The 21,510-nt window shown below is 46.3% G+C and overlaps 1 pseudogene; it reads left to right on the top strand.

The window, feature by feature from the left end:
• Positions 1-11,997: 11,997 nt before the first annotated feature.
• LOC135321082 (alpha-ketoglutarate dehydrogenase component 4-like) lies at positions 11,998-12,310 on the top strand (annotated as a pseudogene).
• The last annotated feature ends 9,200 nt before the right edge of the window (positions 12,311-21,510 follow it).

Here is a 21,510-nt window from a genome sequence, read left to right as displayed (position 1 = left end):
TTAGATCCCCAGTTCTGCTGCCAGAAGCCTTTCCCCCAAGGTGACTGGGTTTCTGGAACTGACAGATGGAGGCCGAGGGACCTTGGTCACATTGCGCTGGCTCTAATGCCTGGGCAGGGAGAGCCAGTTCCTCAAGGCTGCGTCTCGGAGCCCCACCAGCCGCCTCACCTCTGGCCCAGACCAGCCTGCAGACAAGTTGAGAGCAGGAAGAGAAATGGTCAGCTGATCTCAGACGCGCACTGTCAGAGCTGGGTGCTGCGGGCTGTCGGCCCCATTACCAGGGACTGATCCACCCCTTTAAGAGCATCTGGAGCGTGAGAGAGTAAGGGACGCACCCTTCACCTGCCCCTGGGGGCCCCCCGGCCTCCTGGGGGCGCTGCTGCTCGGAGTGGGTTGTGGATGTTTGACCTCCTCCCCTTTTTCCGTCCAGGCAGGGGTCTGCTGCCACTTGAACCTGCCGCGTTCATTCCCTCTTCCAGGCCTTTGCACTTGCTGGTCCCCGGGCTTGGAATGCCAACCCCCAACCATTCACTTGGCAACTCTGGGCCTGGAACCCAGGCCACTTGGCAGTTGGGACCCAGAGAGAGCTCTGAACAGACTCTGAGTCGAGAGGCCCAGAGGCAGTCTATCCCCAAGCCCCCTGCTGCTCCCAGACGCCTCCTCCCTGGCGCCTAAGATGAGTCTTTATCTGCCAGCAGGGAGACCAGCCCCACCGGAACCACCATCCCTTCTACGGCCCAAAGACTCAAGTCACAAATGCTTACTTGACCCTCTCTGAACCCGGTGGCTGCACAACCACAGGAAGTTAGAAAAAGATGGGGCAGTGGAGAGTGAAAAACAGTACCTCCTGTCTGTGGGCTGCATTCTGCCTTTCCCTTCTGGGGCTATGATCTCATTTACAGACTCAGAATCTGACAGCCTCATGGTGACCACGTGTGAGCCCCGCAACTCCCAAAACACAAATAAGAGACTTTGTGGCTGGTACCAGGGCACGCAGCCAAAACTACAACCCCAGCCAATTGTGATGCACCTTTGATTTTCAGGATAACTCTGCAAGGCTGGCAGAACAGTACCATGCGCCCATTGCACAGATGAGGAAATAGAGGTGCAGAGATGAATAATCTGCCCGAGGTCACACCAGACCTTACTGGCAAACAGAGACCAGAGATCTGTGCCCTGGGCCCTGGCCAGTGTTACACCACAGAGCCCTGCTCCTGAGAGGGACACAGGGAAGGCGGGTGGGGTGTGGATAATGCCAGTTGACAGGAGTGGAAAAGTTGGCTTTAAGACTGTGAGTTCTCAGCTCAGCAGTTCTCAGAGCTAGAGTTTGCCGGACAAGCTCAGTCCCAGCCCAGCTTTCTTCCTTGACTTCTGGGCGTCTTGGTTTTCTCATTTATTCAATGAGGATAGTAACAGTCCTTACTTCAGAGGGTCACTGTGAAGCTTCAATGAGATTACAAGCCCCCACAATGCATGACCTGCACCTGACAGGCAACAGAGAGTGGTTGCTATTTTTATTTTAATAACCATTATTATAATTTCCATTATAATCATAACCATTCTGGAAAACAAACCATCAAAACAGCTTCCTCCACGGATGGGGCCTCATTCCAGCCTCCTGGGCTCCCAGCTGGTGAAATCAGCCCAGAGGGACTCTCTCCCTTTGTCGTTCCTTTTTTTTTTTTTTTTTTCCTCCTTGAAATACATTGATGTGCTGGAGCCAGCTTGTGCTGGCTTCTGAGGGCCTGCTGTTACATTTTCAGGAATTTTGTGAGTGGGCTGTTAAACACAGCCATTATTAAAAAATCAAATGATAAAAGTTGTTGGGAGCCAGTTCCTCCTGAGTCTGTCATTTCAGCTGGTCTCGTGAGTGGAGGCACTGACTGTCCTTGTTCTGGGCTATCTTTTCAAACTTGTTTGTATTGAGTCTCCCTCCAAAGAAAAGGGCAGGTTTGCTTATTGTCCAGAATAATAAAGATAATGTCTGCCTCTGAGCATTGTGAAAGATGATAGCTTAGCTTTATAAAAGATTCGGGTCCCTCCGCTCAGGATTCCTCTCCTCTATGGAACCCACTGCATGTCCAAGGGCTGGCTGGTCCATTTTGCATCACCCTACAGGAATTAGGGCTCAGGGGACTAGTACAAGGTAATGCTGACACTCTGGTTACTGTGGTGGCTGTAAGTAATAAAGTCCTTTGTCTCTGACCCAGGAGTCTCATGTCTTCTGCCAGCATCCATGAAACTGACTATGTGTGAGCTTGCAAACAGGGTAAACTCTCAGAAGCTCCAAAGTTCTTGACACAAACTTAAATAAATTGTATTTAAAACAAAGGTGATACATACTCAAAATGCATCACTTCCTACTACATTTTATTACTATCTGCATTTCTGAGGTTATTTGCATCTTTTGTAAGTATGGACATGCTACATAAATGCTGTGCTTCTGTGAATCTCTTCCCAAGTCTGTGTTCAGGGGCATCATATAGGTAGCTTGCCATCAGCTATGAGGGTTGTATTTATACCACGGAAATTGTACCCCCCCAAACAAGAGCTGATTGTGAAACATTTACTATCACATCACCATCTAAATCCCACACATCCTCCCCAGAAGTTCTCAAACCTTGTCGTTCCTGAAGATTTGTTAAAATGCAGGCTCCAAACTGAACATCCAAAGGTTAAAAGAAAAAGAAAAAAAAGAACCTCAGTCTAATCTCAAACTTTATACAAAAAACAAATTCCTGCTGATGTCAAAATTGACTATAGATTTAAATGTAAAACATTATAAAACTTTTAGGAAAAAAGCATAGAAGAAAATTTTTAGGATCTGGCTAGGCAAAGAGATCTTAGACTTGACACCAAACTGTCCCCTTAAAAGGAAAAATTTTAAAGTTGGACTTCATCAAAACTAAAAACTTTTACTCTATGGAAGACCCTATCAAAAGAATGAGAAAACCTACAGAGTGGCAGAAGATATTTATTTGCTAACTACATATTTGACAAAGACTAGTATCTAGAATGTATTTTTTTAAATTCTCAAAACTCAATAGTGGAAAAGCAAGAAATCAATCCAATTAGACCATAGGCAAAAGACATGAAGACATTTTACTGAAGAAGATAAACAGACGCCAAGTAAGCACACCGAAGAAGATGCTCAAGATCATTAGCTGTTAGAGAAACCCAAATTAAATCCACGATATCACTACACACCTATCAAAATGGCTAAAATTAAAAACAGTGACAATACCAAATGCTAGTAAGGATGTGGAGACACCAGGTCGCTCACGTTGTTGGTGGAGATGTAAAATGGTGCAGCTCCTCTGGAAAACAGTTTGGAAGCTTCTTTAAAAAAGTAAACACACAACTACAAGTCAACCCAGCAATTGCACTCCTAGGCATTTATCCCAGAGAAATGAAAACTTAGGATCCCATAAAAATGTGTACCCAATTGTTTATAGCAGCTTTATTCATAACAGCCCCAAACTGGAAACTGCCAAGATATCCTTCAACTGGTAAATGGTTAAATATGTTGAGGAAAAATGTGTTACAGCTCAGTTGTGACAGCAACCTGGATCCCAGAAGAGACCAAGCAGCACTGGGAGAGTTGGAGAACTCAGGTTTATTACACCAGCAGGCCCAGAGGAGTTAACACTCCAAGCTCTGAAGCCCATTTGCAGAGTTACACAGGCCTTTATAGGCTGTCACTTTTACACTTTGCAACATCATATGCAAATAAAGTATAACAGAAGTTGACCAACCAGGAACAAGCTTTGTAGAAATAGCCCAATCAGGAGTGAGAGAAATAACCAATCAGGAGTGAGCTCCATGCAAATGAAGTACTACAAATGGGCCAATCAGAAGTTAGGGAAGTGGACCAATCAGAAGTGACCTCGGGGAACCAATAGAATTTTAGGGGGTAAGTAAGCCGTTTCAGAGGCAAAAAGTGAGATAGAGCCTCCGGCCAGGGAACCGGTTGGTGCCGGCAGGAGAGTAGTGGCCCTGCCGTTTTTTTATGGGGCTTCCCGCCTCAAATAAAGTGTAGTACATCCATACTATGAAATACTATTCAGCAATAAACAGGGACAAACCATTGATACAGGCAACAACTAAGTGAAGAACTATAGAAAATATTCATCCCTTTGGCCCAATACTTCCAACTTAAAGAAGGCATATGCTCAATACATAAAGACCAGTTATTTCAATAAGTACTTTCTGAGTACCTGCATGTGCCAGCTCTGTTCTGGACAGTGGGGATAAAGCAAGCAAACCAAATAGAGAAAAATTCCTGCCTTCGTGGAACTTACACTCTAATAGAGAGAGGCAGTAAACCAGGTAAGAAGGTAAAATAGTATGGTGCATGGTCTTAAGTACCAGGGAGAGAAATTACAGTAGGGCGCTTGTCAGGGGTGGGTTACAACTGTAGCGAGGTGTTTAGAAAAGACGTTCCTGCAAAGGCGGCGTTTGAGGACAGACTTTTTCAAGGATGAGATGAGACTGTCTCACGGCGCTGCGGGGGAGGGAGGCATTTCCAGCAGAGGGAACAGCAAACGCAAAGGCTTGAGAAGGCAGCTTGCAGGTGTGTACAGCCCAGGGGCCACGTGGCTAGAGAAACAATGGCGGGGCCTCGCGGATGGCAGTGAGGACCACCGACAGCACGTCGGCTTGGTACGCGGAAGGAGAGTCCCCTGAGCGTTTTGAATGAAGGTTTTGCATAAATAACGTGCATGTAAACAAGAAATACATGCAAGCTCCAGGTCCCCCTGCAGAGGTGCTGAATGGGTGGGCCAAATCTGGTAGTGTTCTGAAGAAGGCTTGCTAGTGATTAACAAAATAAAGGGAGGGGTGTAGAAAAAAGAATCAGAGAAATCCAAGTCCTTGAACCCAGTTACAACGAATTATAAGAAATAGCCCCGCGGAGCAGAGTAGGGATTTTTCCCTCTCCTTTTTCTGCTGGGCGCTGCCAGGTCTTGGTGCAGATAAGGTGACAAGGGAATCTTCCCAGCACACCGGACTGGGGAGGGCGACATGGGAAAGGCTGCAGCTGCCCCTCTTCCCCACCCCCCTCCACCCCAGGTCCAGGCATTCTTCTAAATGCTTTACACACAGCATCTCATTTCTTCCAGCTTAATCCTCACAGCAGCCTTATGAGCTGGGAGCCTCTCTGCTTCAATACATTTTAAATCAGCACCGTGAAAGAGAATTGCCTTCTGGTTTTATTCTTTTTCCATTTGAAGACAAGCACTACCACCTTCAAATGGGTTCATTTTAAGACACAATCGCAATCCTAAAAATGTCAAATGGTGGATGATAGAATTGAGGAAATTCGAAGTTATCACATCCATTTCACGATAATAATAATAATCCATTTCACAGTTAGAAGAATAATATCAGAGACTTGAACCCTCAATGCTTGGTTCCAGCCCCAGCTCCCTCATTCAGTGGCGGGCAAACCCACCTACCTGGGTGTTTAGCTCAAAAATCTCGGATCGTTCCTGCTACCACAGCATTGACACAGAGGGTCCGTCTTAATCCTAAATTAGCAGGGCCTTGGCAGATGGAGCCTCCTACCACAACTCCCATCTGTTGATTTTTTTGCTCCATGGCCCAGCTCCTGAATTTTGCTGGTATGTTTTAATCTTTAAAATACATGTGACTTTGACATTCCACTCATTGACATCTCTATTTGTATAAAATAAAATGTTTTTCTTAGCCAAATCTTGGAATAATATTGAAGCTTGACAGGAAATGGGCCATGGCCTTGGGTACCCGGAACACAGGGATGAAGCTGATCCATTTGGTTGTGTGTTTCCAATTAGTCAACCACAGCTTGCGCACTTGGCAGATACGAGTAACAGATGACAAGGTACTTTCTGTGTCAGTATTAATGTATCACTGAAAACAAGTGAGTGATGATGTGTAGAATGAAGCGTGCGTTCATCTAAGAGAAAACCATTATATCATCAGGCTGAAACCCTTTGAAGGGATAAGACAAAATCCAAGACAAAGATAATACTTAACATATATATCTCTTCGGTATAAATAAATTAAAAGTATGTTTTGGACCTCACACCACCAGGGTGAAAAGTCATAATTGTTTTCCAACTCTTAACAATTTATAATGAGCAACACCCAAACACATCCTTCCATTGAAATACATAAAGATTTATGTATTGTCTTCATCTTGGATTTTACTGCTCTGTCTTCAAAGCCATCTCCTGTTTGTAGGGATTGTGGTTTAGCCAAGGGGGCTGGGGGAGAGTGTGGGACTGCAGTTAATTTTGCCAGGTCTTTTTTTAGGTTTAAGAATCCTTTCAGTATATGTAGGATGAATGCTTGTGGTAATAATAGCTCATGTTTCTTGAGTCTTTCCAACATGCCCAGCCCTGTAGTAAGTGCTTTAGGTGTATTACCTAACTTAATTCCTTCTTATCCAGCTCAGATTTCATGGTCCAACATTATAATCACTCCATTACACAAATGGCCTTAATATCCGTGCTCTTCTCTCCCCACCATTCTTCCCCAGCAAAACCTTAATCCGGTCAAACCCCAACCCTCCTCTTTCTCCATTCACTCCTTCCAAGCTGAATGTCCTAAAGAACAAACAACTATGCAAATTGGTCTCACTTTAAATTCATGTCTACAAAACTCAAATGGCACAAAATGTAGCCTGGTCACCCTACCAGCTTCCCTCCTAAACCCCCAGCAGTCTCAATGAAAAGTTCCTCAGAGTGGGAATGAACGTGGTTGGTTGGTCAAAGACCCAAGTGAGGAGGGGGAGAGCAGCAGGAGATGACATTAGAGAAATGCAGGTGCCCTGCTCATTGCCCTTGTAGGGCACTGTAAGGACTTGGCTTTTATGTTGAGCGAGATGGGAGGGTTTTGAGCAAAGGAGTGACAAATTAGGTTTGAATAGCATCACTCCCAGCTGGTATTTTGACAATTAGACTGTAAAGGAAAGAACACAATCAGGGAGACAGGAGATGACTGCCATCATCCCAGCAAGAGATGCTGGTGACTTGGACCCAGGTGGTGGCAGGGAAGAAGCTGGAGGTGTTCTGATTTGGGTTATCTTTGAAGGTGCAGCTAACGGTGTTTGCTGACGATTTGGATGTGGCATCTGATAGACAGTGAAGGGTCAACAGAGACACTAAGGTTTTGGCCTGAACAATTTTAAGGCTGAAATTGTCCCCTACTGAGATGGGAAAGACGGTGGGGGGAGGGGGGCAAGTTCGGTGGGTGGGAGTGGGAGATGAGGAAATGAAGAGTTTGTTTTTGGACACATTGAGTCAGAGATGTCTACTAGACAGCTCTATTAGTTTGCGAGGGCTGCTGTGACAGATTACCACGTGCTTGGTGGCTTAAAGCACCAGAAACGGATTCTCTCACAGTTCTAGAAGCCAGAAGTCTGAACTCTAAGTGCCAGCAGGGCCATGCTCCCTCTGAAAGCTCTAGTGGGGAATCTGTTCTTTGCATCTTTTAGCTTCCGGTGGCGGATGGCAGTTCCTTGACCTGTGGCTGCATTGCTCCAACTTCTGCCTCTTTGGTCAAAGTGCCTCTCCTCTACCAAGGTAGGAAAGAATCAAGGGCCTCTGGTTCTGGAGGCCAAGGGTCTTAGTCCGGCTGGGCGGCTGTGACAAAGTGTTCCACGTGGGGTGTCTCATAAACCACAGGAATTTATCTCTCCTGGTTCTAGGGGTGAGAACATTTAAGATCAAGATGCTGTGTCCTCACATGGTGGAGGGACAAGGGAGCTCTCTGGGACCTCTTTTATCACGACAGTAATCTCAAATTCAGGAGGGCCCTCCACTCATGACCTAGTCACCTCCCCAAAGCCCCACCTCTAAGTACCATCATACTAGGGATGAATGAATTTGGGCTGGGGGAACGCAAATACTCAGCCCGTAGCACCAAGTGAAGACACTTACAAAAAGGAAGAAATGATCAACCATAACAGATGATGCAGTAGGAAAAGTAAGACTGGGACCAAGAGGTGACCGTTGGCTTTAGCGAGATGGAGCTCAGGGGGGATTTTGGAAAGAGCAGTTTGGGAGGAGACATAGAGGAAAAACATGGCTGAGGAAGGTTCAAGAGAGAAGAGGCAACTGCAGCCTTGCTGAACCTGGTTATTAGTTCCAGTAGGTTTCTTTTGGATTCTTTGGGATTTCCTATGCACAGGCACAAACCTGAAAAGAGTAGTGACGTTTGCAGAACAGTGTGAAAGTAATTAATGCCACTGAGTTAAAAATGGTTGAAAGAGCACATTTTATATATTTTATCATGATAAAATTTTCTTAGACAAGAAAAACACTAGGTGAATAATTGGAAGCAGTGAGTACGTGAAAGTCGTGAAGTGAGAAAAGGCGGAAGAGTTGAGGATACCGGCAACAGAAGGGTTTAATGATAAGCTATGGAATCTGGGTGGCGTAAAGAAGCAAGTGTTGGGGTGAGAGTAGGCGGTTGGGACAGTGAAACGGTGGAGGGATCAATGGACGAAGTATCGAGTCGGGTGGAATGATTATTGGAGTTGAGGTGCCAGAGAGGTGAGCTGGAAAGACAGGGTGGTGGTCGTAGCATGTGATGCTAGAAATGAATGATGTGCAGTTATGAGTAATAACAAAGTCTGGGTTTGGGCCGAGTTAGTGCAGAGGACAAGACTATTGGAGAAGAAGGCCTCAAGGAGGAGAGGGACCTGGATCTTGGACGAATCATCTACCAAGAGAGTGAAATTAACGAGAATCACAGTGAAGTAGTGGTGGAGACAGAGACCGTGAGGCATGGGCTCAGATCTTCAAGGACTGAGGGGAAATGACCCTGGGGCCCACGGGAGACCGTGGGGAGACCGTCTAGTCTGATGATGTGGATTTCTAAGCTGGGAGGTGGGGCGTTAATGGAGGAGTGAGGGAGGTTGGTGTGGGTGTGACAATCAGGCACAGGGAGATCACCTGCCTCCTGTTTAGGCCCCTCAGAATGAGGGGAGTGTGACAGAAGACAAACCTGAGCTAAGGGAGCTCCAGAGAAAGCATGTTCTTAGAAAGGAGCCAGGTTTTAATTAAACGGAGAATAGGAAGGGAATGTTCAGAGAGGTTGATGGCATTAACTCACTTACCACGTCTGGCACTCAGCTGGATACTGAGAGTGTGAACAAGAGTGAAATATCCTGCCCTCGTGGACTTTATGTTCCACCTGGGAGACAGTCATCAAGATTAGAAAAGAGAAATATATAGTCGATTAGATAATACTAAATATTAGGAAATAAAATAAAGCAGTGAAGAGTGAAGTGTCAGTAATTAGAAGTTGAAACTATAATAGGTGGCCAAGAAAGGCTCTCTGAGAAGATGACATTGAATAAAGACTTGAAGGATCTACTTGGAGAGTTGATCAGATATCTGGGAATAAGAACAGCAAGTTCAAAGGCCCTGAGGTGGAAACCTGCCCAGAATGCCTGAGGAAAAGGGAGGTATGGTGATAGCAGGTGGAGAGAGGGGAAAAGGTGGGGAGGAGATGAGGTAAAAGGGGGAAGCAGAGGGGTAGGCAGGTCATGCAGGGCCCTGTGACTATAGGAAGGACTTGGCCTCTACTCTGAGTGAGATGAGGAGCCACAGAAGGAAGGGTTTGGGGCAAAGGAGAGACGTGAATTGCATTTCGATGGGATCACTTCAGCTGCTGTGCAGACGGGGGGGGGGGGGGGGGGGGGCAGGGGCTGGTATAAGCAGACTAGTTAGGAAGCTTTTGCCAAAACCCAGCTGAGAGCTGGGGGGGGGTGGTGCTCTAGACCAGGGCAGTACTGGGGGTGTGGCCTTAGGAGCACTGACAGCCAATGAGAGAGCAGGAGGGTGTGAGGGCACGGGGGGGGGGGGCAGTAAGGGTGACTCAGGTGTGTTGTGGGAAATTCTTCTGCTTTGTTAGTGAATAAGGAAGCGAGCTCAGTGTGAGGTGGGGAAGGAAGTATTGGACCTTTGCAGGAATGGGGTAAATTATAAATAGTCATTTAGGAGAGGGGGAAAGAAATGGACTAGAGCCCTGTGCCTTGGACTCACCTGGAGGGCTCATTACAACAGAGTGCCGGCCCCTCACCCCTAGAGTTTCTGCTCCAGCAGGTCTGGGGTGGGACCTAAGAATTTGCATTTCTATTGCCTGCGCAGGTGAAACATCTCCTTCCGCTTAGGGATCACCTTTGAGAATCTCAGGACAAGTGCAATACAGTCACTTTGCCAGGCAGAATGGAGCACCCGCATGCGCTGAATGGTGAATTCACTGAAGGCTGCCAGGCATGGCTGTGTTTTTGTCCAGTCAAGCTCAGCCACACCAGAGCCAGCACAGGACAGACAGGTGGATTTAACCTGGGTTGAAGTTTAGCCAAGGGAATGCTATAAATTCTCGTGGCTAAACTGCCCTTGGCTGGAAAAAAAAAAGGAAAGTAATTGGGTTAAAGGTAGAGGCAATGGAGTGAGTCAGCTGATTGACCTTGGAATTGAATCTGGACACAACTAGACAGTGGAGAGGTGTCAGGATCCAGGACTTCAGGGGTTATTGGGGCCTAGGTCCTAGAGGGAGCGAGCTGCAGATGGAGGTTATAGATGGGGTGAGACGGTAGCAAGGAAGATGGGGTGATTGGAGGACAGGAAGTCAAGGAGTCAGAGGCCAGAGTCTCAGAAGATACATCCATCTGCTTGGATATTGAAAACACCAAGAATTAAAATAGAAGGTGGTTAGAGAGAGTGATAGAGAGCCGAGCGCTAAAATCCTCAAGCAAGGGCCATGGCCTGGTGGCCGGGAGGTGACGCCACAGGGCAGGTCAAGGGAGCTGCATTCTAATGACAAGAGGTTCAAAGCCGGTAGGTTTTACAGGAGTGACGATGGAGAAGGGTCTGGCAGTGACACAGGGGTGCAAGGAGGCACCCCCACCTACCCCCAGGTCCACAGAGCAGAGATTCAGGAGGGACAAGGCTTCCACATGCGGAGCCGGTGGGGACACCGAGCTCCTATGAGAGCCAGGGTCTGTGGCTCACCACCCCAGCTGCAAATGACAAACACCTGGGGACACTGAGCCCACACCAGTGCATGGACCCCACCGTCCAGGATTTTTGTTTAATTGGTCCAGCAAGTTGACTGTGTTTGTGAGCCGTGGAGGTGATTTGAATGTGCCTCGCAGGAATGACAGAGAGAAGGTGAAGGGGGCACAGAGAGGCGTTTGAGGACGTGGGGGCTTTGCCTGGGATTGGCCAGGGTTAGAGGGAAAGTGGCCAGCTTTAGGGACAGGTCAGAAGAGAGGAGGATGGCGGGCCTGGGGGTGCCAGTCTGGGGAAGGGAGGGGAGGCCTGGGAGACCTGGGCTGTAGAGGGTTCAAGGGGTTGTAAGGCGGATCCTGGCAGTGAGGCCACGAGTGTCGGGGAGAAGGAGGGACGGGGTCTTGCCTGGAGCTCAGAGAAGGCGGTGGCCCACCCTCACCCAACAGCCGGGGCCTGGATGCTGGGGGAGGGCCGTCCTAATGGGACACCTGGAACTCTGGGACCCCGCTGCCTCCCAGCTACCCTTCCCCACCTCCCAGCCCCCAGCACAGTCAGTGGGCCCCAGTGAGGCAGGGCAATGTAAGTCCCCTCCCTTATCCGTGAGTTCACTTTCCACAATTTCAGTTCTCCGTGGTCTGGAAATATTAGATGGAACATTCCAGAAATAAACAATTCATAAATGTTCAATTGCTTGCGGTTCTGAGTAGTTTGAGGAAATCTCCCGCCCTCCCGCTCCATAAATCATCCCTTTGTCCAGTGTATCCCACCGTTGGTCACTCAGTACCAGTTCTCAGATCCACTGTCTCGGTTTTGCAGTGCTGGTGTCGCAAGTCACCCTTATTTTACTTAATAATGGCCCCAAAGCACAAGAGTAGTGATGCTGGCAATTCGGATCTGCCAAAGAGAAGCTGTTAAGTGCTTCCTTTAAGTGGAAAGGTGAAAATTCTTGACTTAATAAAAAAAAAAGGAGAGCTGCCCCTTTTCCAGGGTCATGATGAGCAGCAAGATGGCGTCTGCAACAGGGTCGTTCAGGTGGTCAAGCCACGTGCTCCATTAATAAGGTTCCCTGACAGAAGGGACAACCCTAAGCCCAGTTATCAGAAGTTCTGAGATCAGCAGGACCACCTTCTCATTCTGCTTTGATTTCACAACACTCTAAGGGACAGAAACCACCAGCCTGGCTGATGCGTCAGGGCCCACCAGACACTGCAGAGATGGCAATAACATTGCCTCAGAAATACAGACAGAAAACTTGTGTCTCAAGAAAAGAAATTGCATTTATCCAACTTGAAGGTCCAGAATAATCGCTGAGACTCTGGCTGCTGTTTGCCAGCCGACAAAAGAATAGTTTTTACGATAAAGGACTTCCAAAATGAAACAAAAAAGAAGAAGAAGAAGGAAAGAAAAAAAATCACACGCTGAGGTTGCTAAGATCTACGGCAAGAATGAATTTTCCGTCCACTTGTGAAGAAGAAAAAAAAATTTGTGTCAGTTTTGCTGTCACACCTCAAACTGCACAAGTTACAACCGCCGTGCGTGGTAAGTGCTTACTTAAGAAAGAAAAGGCATTACATGTGTGCATGATATTTTGAAAGAGAGACCACATTCACATAACTTTTATGACAATATTATTGAAATTGTTATATTTTATCATTAGTTGTTGGTACTCTCTCACTGTGCCTCATTTTTTAATTAAACTTTACCATCGGTATGTATATGTAGGAAAAAACATGGTGTGTGTGTATATATATATAAATGCACATAGGATCTTGTACTGTGCAAGGTTTCAGGCAACCACTGGCCATCCTGGGACGTAGCCTCCACACCTAAGTGGGGACCACTGTAGTCAGAACCTAGACCGTGGATCCAGAATGACTTGGGTCAAATCTCTGCTCTGGGTGACCTTAGGCAGGTTACTCAATCTTTCTGTGCCTCTGTTTTCCCAACAGTAAAATGGGGCTAAAAATACTGCCTGACTCAGAGGGATTTGGTGAACATTAAGTGAGTTAATTTATGGAGGGGTTAGAGGAGTGCCTGGCATGTAGTAGGCCCCATCTGTGTCCTCCATCTTTATCAAATACACCCCAAATCGATTTCTCTCGATCCACAGTTTGATGACACTAGTCCAAGCCGCCACCATCGCTCGCTGGGTGCCCTGTTTCCACTCCCGCTTCTAACCCACTCTCACTCTGTAGCCGGGGGGGATATTTCGAAACTGCAGATCAATCTTTGTCATTCTTTTGCTTAAAACCTTCCTCTGACCTCCCATCCATGGCATTTAGAATCAAGTCCCAAATCATTATTCTTGGATTAAAATGTCCCTCACCATCTGGCCTTCCTCTGCACATCATTTCCTCACCCACTAAATTCCAGATCCGCTGACCTTTCTCTTCTTTAACATGCCAAGCACACTCCCGAGTTGGGTCTTTGCACCAGCTGTTTCCTCTGCCCAGATAATTCTTTCCCCTAGTCCGTGCATGGTTAGATTCTCCTTGTCTCTCAGGCTCACCGGATGCTCTGTTCTTGCCATTTCTTTTTTTGTTTTGTTTCGTTTGGGGTGGGTTGGGGGAGGGGAGGCAATTAGGCTTATTTATTTATTCTTGAAGGAGGTAGTGGGGATTGAACCAGGACCTCCTGCATGCTAAGCATGTGCTCTACCCTTGAGCTATACCCTCCCCCACCACCCCCAACATTTCAATTCTCTGCATGGTCCTCACTGCCTTCTTTGTTTTATTTGTTTATGTCTGTTCTACTTCGCATTTCCTCCAAAGCAGAGTGAGACAAGGATTCAGGTGCATATAGTTTATTTGGAAGATGTGGCCAAAAAGTGGGGGATGAGGATGCAGGGACCGTGAGACAGGGAGGGTGCAAAGTCAGTCTAAGAGTGTCATCGGCCTCACTCCTGTGAGGGAGGGGCTTTATCCCCCCAGGACCTCTGGGAAGCATACAGAATACTTCACAGGGTTGTCCCGCTAAATAGAGAGACCAAAGCCTGTCCCTCTTGGGTTGAGGGCTGCCTCCGGGGCATTGATTCCCTGACCTCCCAGGTTCTGCTTGCCAAACGGGTTCCAGCGGCAAGGCTGGATTGGAGACGGCTCTAGCCGCCAGAGGCAAGTCAGCACTTCCCAACGCAGGCACCAGGAACTCAGAGTGATGGCCTCAGAGAGGGGGCTGAGAGTCTGCACCACAGTCTCCGGTGTTGGCTGCCTGACCCGCTTCCCTACTAGAGTGTAGACTCTAAGTGAGTGGAGACTTCGTCACTTCTGTTCATTGATATACTTCAAGAACCCAGCTCGGTGCCTGGCAGATAGCAGGTATCCATACATATTAGCTAAAGAAACTTAATCCTTTCATCGATCCAGGAGGAGGTACTCATTTTTGGGGGGAGGAAATTAAGACTCAGTCTTCAGTACTGGGGTCACCCAGCCCACTGGTGACAGAGCTGGAGTATCGACCCAGGCAATCTGACTTTGGACCCCCAAAGCTTTGAGTTACAAGAACTTACTTCAGCAGCAGGTAAAGTGACTGAGGTCTAATTGAATCTGTACCCTCCACTGGCAGGTGGGGAGACTGTGATCTGAGAGATGTCATGCTTGAAGCTACACATCAATTTAGGGGGGTGGACCTCCACCCTGGGGTCCCAGGTACATTTGGAAGCACATACTCTCAGGAGGGGAAGAGAGGTTTGACTACCTGTGTGTCCTGCAGGTTGTAAAAACCCAATGTAAAATGTAGAGACAGCAGGAAAAACATCTGCCACAAATGCAACCGCCTTGTTAGTATTAATATGTAACTAGCACTTCCTTTAGCAAAACTCGAATAGGCCAAGAGGAAGCTGTGTAAAGGACAGTTTGTAGAAGAAATATAAATAATCACCAGAGAGCAAAGAAATGTGAACTAAAACAATGTGTTCAATTTTACAATCAACTTGGAAAAATTTTTTAATAAATTTTTTCTTTAAAAAAAATTTTTTTAAATGATAACTTAGTCTTGGGGAGGGTCCATGGAAGCAGACACTTTCTAACTTTGTGTTGACAGAAATGTGTTTTGGTAGAAACTTCCTGGAGGTCCATTTATAATCTATTTCAGAAGGTGTAAAATTGTTCACACCCTTTATCACAGCAATTTCACTTCTAGGAGTGAATCGTCAGGAAATGATCAGAGAAGCACAAAGAAAGTGCATTTTTAGGATTTTCATCTCAGCGTTGTGTATAATGCACAGAGAAAACAATGTGTAACCACTAGCTCTTTGTCGTAATTTGAAATGTCCAACAATGAAAGACTGGGTTGAAAAAATGATTTAGCTACGTGAGAGAATATTAAGCAGCCACTGAAAGTATTTCTGAAAGCTATTTTTAAGGTATCTCATGAAAAATGCTCCTGAGATCATCTGGGGCTTAGAAGCAGCGGGATACAAAATGACGCGTTCAGACAATTACAACTTAATGCTTATGGTAACTTCGGCTCACACTTGCTCAGTGCCCTCTGCACACCAGGCGTTACATTGTTTGATCTTTATATAACTCCATCAAGGAGGCACCCGCTTGTCATCCCCATCGTATAAATGAGGAATCTGAGGTTAAGTTACTTGCCTAACTAGAAAGAACCAAGGTCAAGACTGAAGTCTGAGCAGTCTCACTCAGAGCCCGGATTTAACCACGGAGCTGGTGGGAGGCAGAGAGGCTTGGGGGAGGGGGGCGCAACACATCAAAAATGTCCCGGGTGATGGGATTAAGGTCTCAGGAAACGAGATCGTCGTCTGCCGTCAGGCGCTCAGAACTAAAACCTTGGGGTCATCCTGATTCCCTCTTTCACACCCGGCTGCTGGTCCACCAGCAGGTCCTGGGAGCTCTAACTTCCAAACACGCTCAGAGCCTGTCCCCTCTCGCCTCCTCCACCACTTCCACCTGTAGCCTCGGAGCTGCTCTCTCCGGGCCCCCACGGTCTCTGTGTCCAGCCCAGGAGTCCATCACATCGGTATCACGTGGTTTGCCTAGCGGTGGTAGGAGAGTGGGGTTGTTCAGGATCTTAAACATATTTTAATCATGCTGTAATAGTGTTCCAAGGGGATGGATACCTGTATAATCAAAAAATGTCAAAATAAAGTTTGAGATTTACAAATGTTAGCCACTATATATAAAAATAGATTTTTTTTAAAGTTTTCTTTTGTATAGCACAGGGAACTATGTTCAATATCTTGTAATAACCTTTAATGGGAAAAAAAAAAAAAGAAAACGAATCTATCTATGTTTATGCATGACTGGGACACTGGGATGTACACCAGTATAAGACACACTGTAATTGACTGTACTTCAATTTAAAAAGAATGACAAAACAGAGGATTGTCCAGCACCCCGTCCCCTGGCCTAAGCCCGCCTCAATCCTTGGCTCTCCCACCCTGGATCTCTGCACACCTGGACGCCCGCACAGAAGGTGACCTCATGGCACCCCGTGGCCAGAGGAAAGCAGCACCCCGCTGCTGGCGGTGAGGACCTCCCTAGCTTGAGGGTCCCACTGGCAGCCCCAGCAGGCTTGTCTGGTTGCTTTTTACTGTCCAGTCCCAGTTTCCTTCCTGTTCATTGTCTGTCAGAGGAGGGGCGTCTGGCGGGCTCAGGGGCTTTTAAGTTAATGGCGGCCTTTATTTCCTCCTGGAGTCTGGGGAGTTCCTAGGATCTTGCTCCATTGTTCCCCACAGAAGCCGAGTCAGGCTGGAATGCTCCTTATCACACACCTAGTCCAGAGTTCACAGACTGGGGCCGATGCTCTGGGTGGCTACACAGTATAATAAAAAAGGGAAAGAGAAGAAGAAGAAAAAAAAAAGGCCCAGTATTTTAAAAATCAGGAGATATCTTGGTTTCTTCTTTCTTTGAAAAAATTTAACAAACTGGCCATATTGGGGCCAAACTCTGGCGCTGCAACAGTCAGCGAGGCATAGAGAGCACCTCACCTGGGATGCATCAGGAGCTCCCTGGCTTGCCACAGTCCTCACCACTCCCTATTGCCCCTGGCAGCTCGGCTGGGGTGGCCGTTGACTATCAAACTTGTGTTGTTGTTTTCTTCAGAGAGAACACTCCTCCATCCCTGCGTCTCTCTCACAGTTGGGAGTGAGGGGAGGGAAGCGACCCAGGAGTTCTCTGAGGGTTGTCTTCCACTCGGCAAGTTTCTCTCACTTACTTGTCTCCCTGACTCCTGTATCCCCCTGGGTCTGTGTCCTCTTCCTCTCCTTTGACAGAAGGAGAAACTGAGGCCAGTGGAAGGAGGGCTGCTTGCAAAGCCCTCACAGTGAGTTCTCACAGTGCTTGCTTCAGGCTTTAAAGAGGAATGCCCTAGGAAGGTTCTGGCATGTCTTGTTATGATGGACAAGCATTACAGAGCAGTTTGTACTTTCACTCACCTTCTTTTCATAGTCACAACAGTCTTGGAAGGAAACCGTGGTTCCCCATCTTACTACCAAAGAGCGTCAGTGTCCAGGGTCACACAATTTTCGGGGTCTCCTGTGAAAACTGGGATTTCTCCTTCCCCAGCTGAAGTCTGAGCCAGGTGACTCCTCCAGATCCTGTTAGCTCTGCCAGCCTTCTGTCCATCATTATTTAGCTTAGGCCCTGTGTTGTCTTCACAGAGCCTAAATGGTGTGAGAGTAAATAGCAATAGTGGGAAAACAGGAGGAAATTTTTGCCCTAAGGATTGTTCATGAAGGTAGATGGGTGAGTTCGGATTAAGAATTACAAGGCACAGATTATCTTTGGAAGGATACAGAAATGGGTGTTTTAGTCTGTTCAGGCTACTGCAGCAAAATATCACAGGCTGGGTCGCTTGTGAACAACAGGGATTTATTTCTCACAGGTTCTGGAGGCAGGGAACACAGATCAAGGCGCCAGTGTGGTTGCCCTCCTGGTTCAGAGCCGGCACCTTCTGGCTGTGTCCTCACGTGGTGGGCGGGGCCCAGTCTCTTTCAAAAGGCACCACTCTCTTGACATAATCATCTCCCCAAGGCCCCCACTTCTTAATACCACCACCTTTGGGATGTTAGGATTTCGACATAGGAATTGTGGGAGGAACACAAACATTCAGACCACAGCAACAGGCTTGCTCTGGGGTAGAGTTCAGAGGGGCCGGAGAGGGGAGCGGGGTTAGCTCCGCCATTCCCAGGGCCCAGTGCAAAGGTAAAACACGAGGCCCCTTGTTCCAAAGGCAGGGAATGGTGCTGTTAAAGTCATTAAAATACAAAGTTTTTCCTTTCTTCTGTCATCTCTCGACTTGTCATGGTTTTTTTTTAAATTTCCTCTTTCATGTTCTAAGTAAAGAAAATTTTAAAATATGACTATGACTTTTATTGTTCATCTTTATATTATGCATTGCCCCTCTTCAGTGCAAAAATAAGAGTATTTAACTCGTATGCAGGATCCCTGAAATTACACGATTCGTATTTCATAGCTTGTATGTTCATATGTATTTAGTTTATGTAACAGCAGTGGAAAATGCTGCACAAAATGAACGCAACTTGTTGTTTTACTTCTTTCTGTTTTTGTTTTAGAGTTTTTTGGGTTTTTTTTTTAATAAAAAATTGTATATATTTGGGGTGTACAACAAATGTTTGATATGCAAATACACAGAGAAATGATTACTGCAGTCAAACTAATTAACATATCATCACCCATCACCTCACGTAGTTACCTGTTGTTTTTTGGTTTTTGGGTTTTTTTGGTGGCGAGAGCACCTGAGATCTCCTCTCTTAGAAAATTTCCAGTATACAGTGCAGTCTTACAGATTATAATCACCATGCTGTACAGTGGTCATCTTCCCATTTTCCCCACTTCCCTACCCCTGGTAACCACTGTTCTGTTCTACTGTCTGCTTCTAGGAATTCAACTTTTGTAGCTTCCATGTGTAAGCGATACTGTGCAGTATTTGCCTTTCTATGTCTGGCTTATTTCACTTGACATAATGCCCTCCAGCTTCATCCATGCTGTCACAAATGGCAGGATTTCCTTCTTTTTTAAGGCTGGAAGGGTGAATAATAGTCCATTGTGTGTGTATGTATATATGTGTGTGTATATATACGTATTACAATTCATTTATCCATCCATTCATCAAGGGACACTTAGCTTGTTTTCATGTCTTAGCTATTGTGAATAATGGTGCAATGAACTTTTTGAGATCTGCACATCTCACCAATACTCTCCAGCTCCAGCTCACTCAGGAGTAAGGAAGAGGAGAAAGAAAAGGAATGATGGGTGGCCCCATCTTTTACTTTCCTTCTTTGTCATAATATGTGGTTGCTTAATTCAAGGAAGCAACACCAGTGAGAAAGGATATGATAGGGTTCCTTGGTTGTCTGTATTTCCCAGAATGCTACTGCCTTCTGTTATGTGTTTAATTGTGTCCCCAGCACCCCACAAATATGTTGAAGTCCTAATATGCACTATGTTACTGTATTTGGAAATAGGTCATTCCAGATAGAATTAGTTAAGATGAGATCATACTGGAGTGGGATGGGCCCTTAATGCTAGATGACTGATTAGTGGCCTTATAAAAACACCATGAAGATGGACAGAGAAGGCAGGTGATGTACTGTAAGCCAAGGAAGGCCAAGGATTGACGGCTACTACCAGAAGCTAGGAAGAGGCGAGGAAGGATTCCACCCAGAGTCTCAGGGGAAACACAGCCCTGCTGACCCCTGGATTTCAGACTTCTAGCCTCCAAGACTGTGAGAGAAAAAATTTCTATTGTTTTAAGGCGCCCATTGTGTGGTACTTTGCTATGCAGTCTTTAGGAAACTAATACACCTTTTTCTGCATTCAAAGCAAGTCTAGTATTTAAGTGGGAAGTGCAGCCTCTCAGGGTTGTCAGTTCCTCCTTCCAGGGTCCCCCAGTTATAGAAGTAACACGTTTATCTTCTACTTCCCTTGAATGTCTCCGAACTCCCGTGCCCGGCGGGCCCACTAGAATTCCGTGCTCCTGGGGTGCTGAGATCACTATATGTAAATGAGGCAGCAAGGAACAGCAGACGCCTAGTGCAAGGACATCTCTGCTCGTGTGCGTGCTCCTCTGTCCTCCTGGACTTCATTTACAAGACACGGGTTCGTGGTTGCCAGCAGGGGAATGGGGTGGGAAGGGATAAACTGGGAGTCCGAGATTTGCAGCTACTGACTGGTATATATAAAATAGATAAACAAATTTATGCTGTACAGCACAGGGAAATATATTCAATATCTTGTAGTAGCTCACGGTGAAAAAGAATATGAAAATGAATATAAGCATATCCATATATGACTGAAGCATTGTGCTGTACACCAGAAACGGACACAACATTGTAAACTGACTATGACTCAATTGAAAAAAAAAAAGAAGAACGGACAAAACATGGGTTCAAAGATAACATTTTTTAGGAATTTTTAAGTGGTGACAGCGGAATGTTCACACCAAGCACAAGGCCCTTCTGAGCGGGAGCCTGTTTGGCTGCACTGGTCACACACCCGTGAACTGCCCCGGTGAGAGGGAAATTTATTTTTCTCTTATTCCTTTTGTACCTTTTTGATCTCGTACCTTTTTTTTCTTTTCATTGAAAAAAGCAGTCTGGGCCAGCTTTATAAATAGCCTAGGTTTTATGTTTTGTTTTGCAAAATGCTGCTTTTTAAATTCTTCCTGCTCGAAACTAAACTGTAGAGTTATAGCTCAAGAATTTCTAAGCAAGGATTGTAAAGGCTCTGGCAAAGGTTCTCTCGACTACGTAGAGCACACAAATGGAAAGAGTTTAAGGGGTTGGCTTGGTTTTTGGTTAAAGACCAAAGTGGTAAACAAGGATTATGTCTCGAAGTTTATGGCCCAGATGTCTTCCTTCTGTCTCTATAAACTAAGCCAGGCTTCTTGCTTTTGGTCCTAAATGGAGCAATGCAAACCATCAAGACCCTAAGGAACTGCTACTCAAAGTACATGCCCCAGCTTTCCCTGAAGAGCTGAGGGCTCGAAGAACTTGTACCACTCCCCTCCCCATCCCCGCCCCCCCACCCCCAGGATATTCACTGTTGTGTCATTATGGCGGCAAAAGGCTGGAAACAACCTCAGTGTCCAGCAAAAGAAGACTGGTTAGGTACATCGTGATGGATCCGTACTATGGGACGAGGGGTAACTGTGCAGCTCTACGGGCAGTGCCATGAAACAACCAAGAGGGGAAAACGAGGTGCTCAAGGATGTGTCCCATATGCTACTGTTTGTGTAAAAGGGAAAAAGTCCTGGGTGCTCATGTTGGTAAGTGCATGGATCACCTCTAGAAGGAAAAACAAGGCACTGCTTATGCATGGGCAGGAGAACAAGGCCTGGGACCAGGATGAGAATGTGTTCATTTCACCATAAATATATATTTGTAATGGGAAAGCTCGTATCCCATGGGGGGAAAAAAAGACAAAGGAAAGTTAAAACGATAAGTTGATAATATTAGATTGGTTTGTCCTCTGAGGAAGATTGAAAAGGATCAGAGAAGAGAAAAACGTTTGCTCATTTTATA

The sequence above is a fragment of the Camelus dromedarius genome, chromosome 3, assembly GCF_036321535.1.
Source record: "Camelus dromedarius isolate mCamDro1 chromosome 3, mCamDro1.pat, whole genome shotgun sequence".
Classification (NCBI taxonomy): domain Eukaryota; kingdom Metazoa; phylum Chordata; class Mammalia; order Artiodactyla; family Camelidae; genus Camelus; species Camelus dromedarius.
The sequence above is the reverse complement of the archived record's forward strand: the minus strand, read 5'-3'. Positions and strand labels throughout refer to the sequence as shown.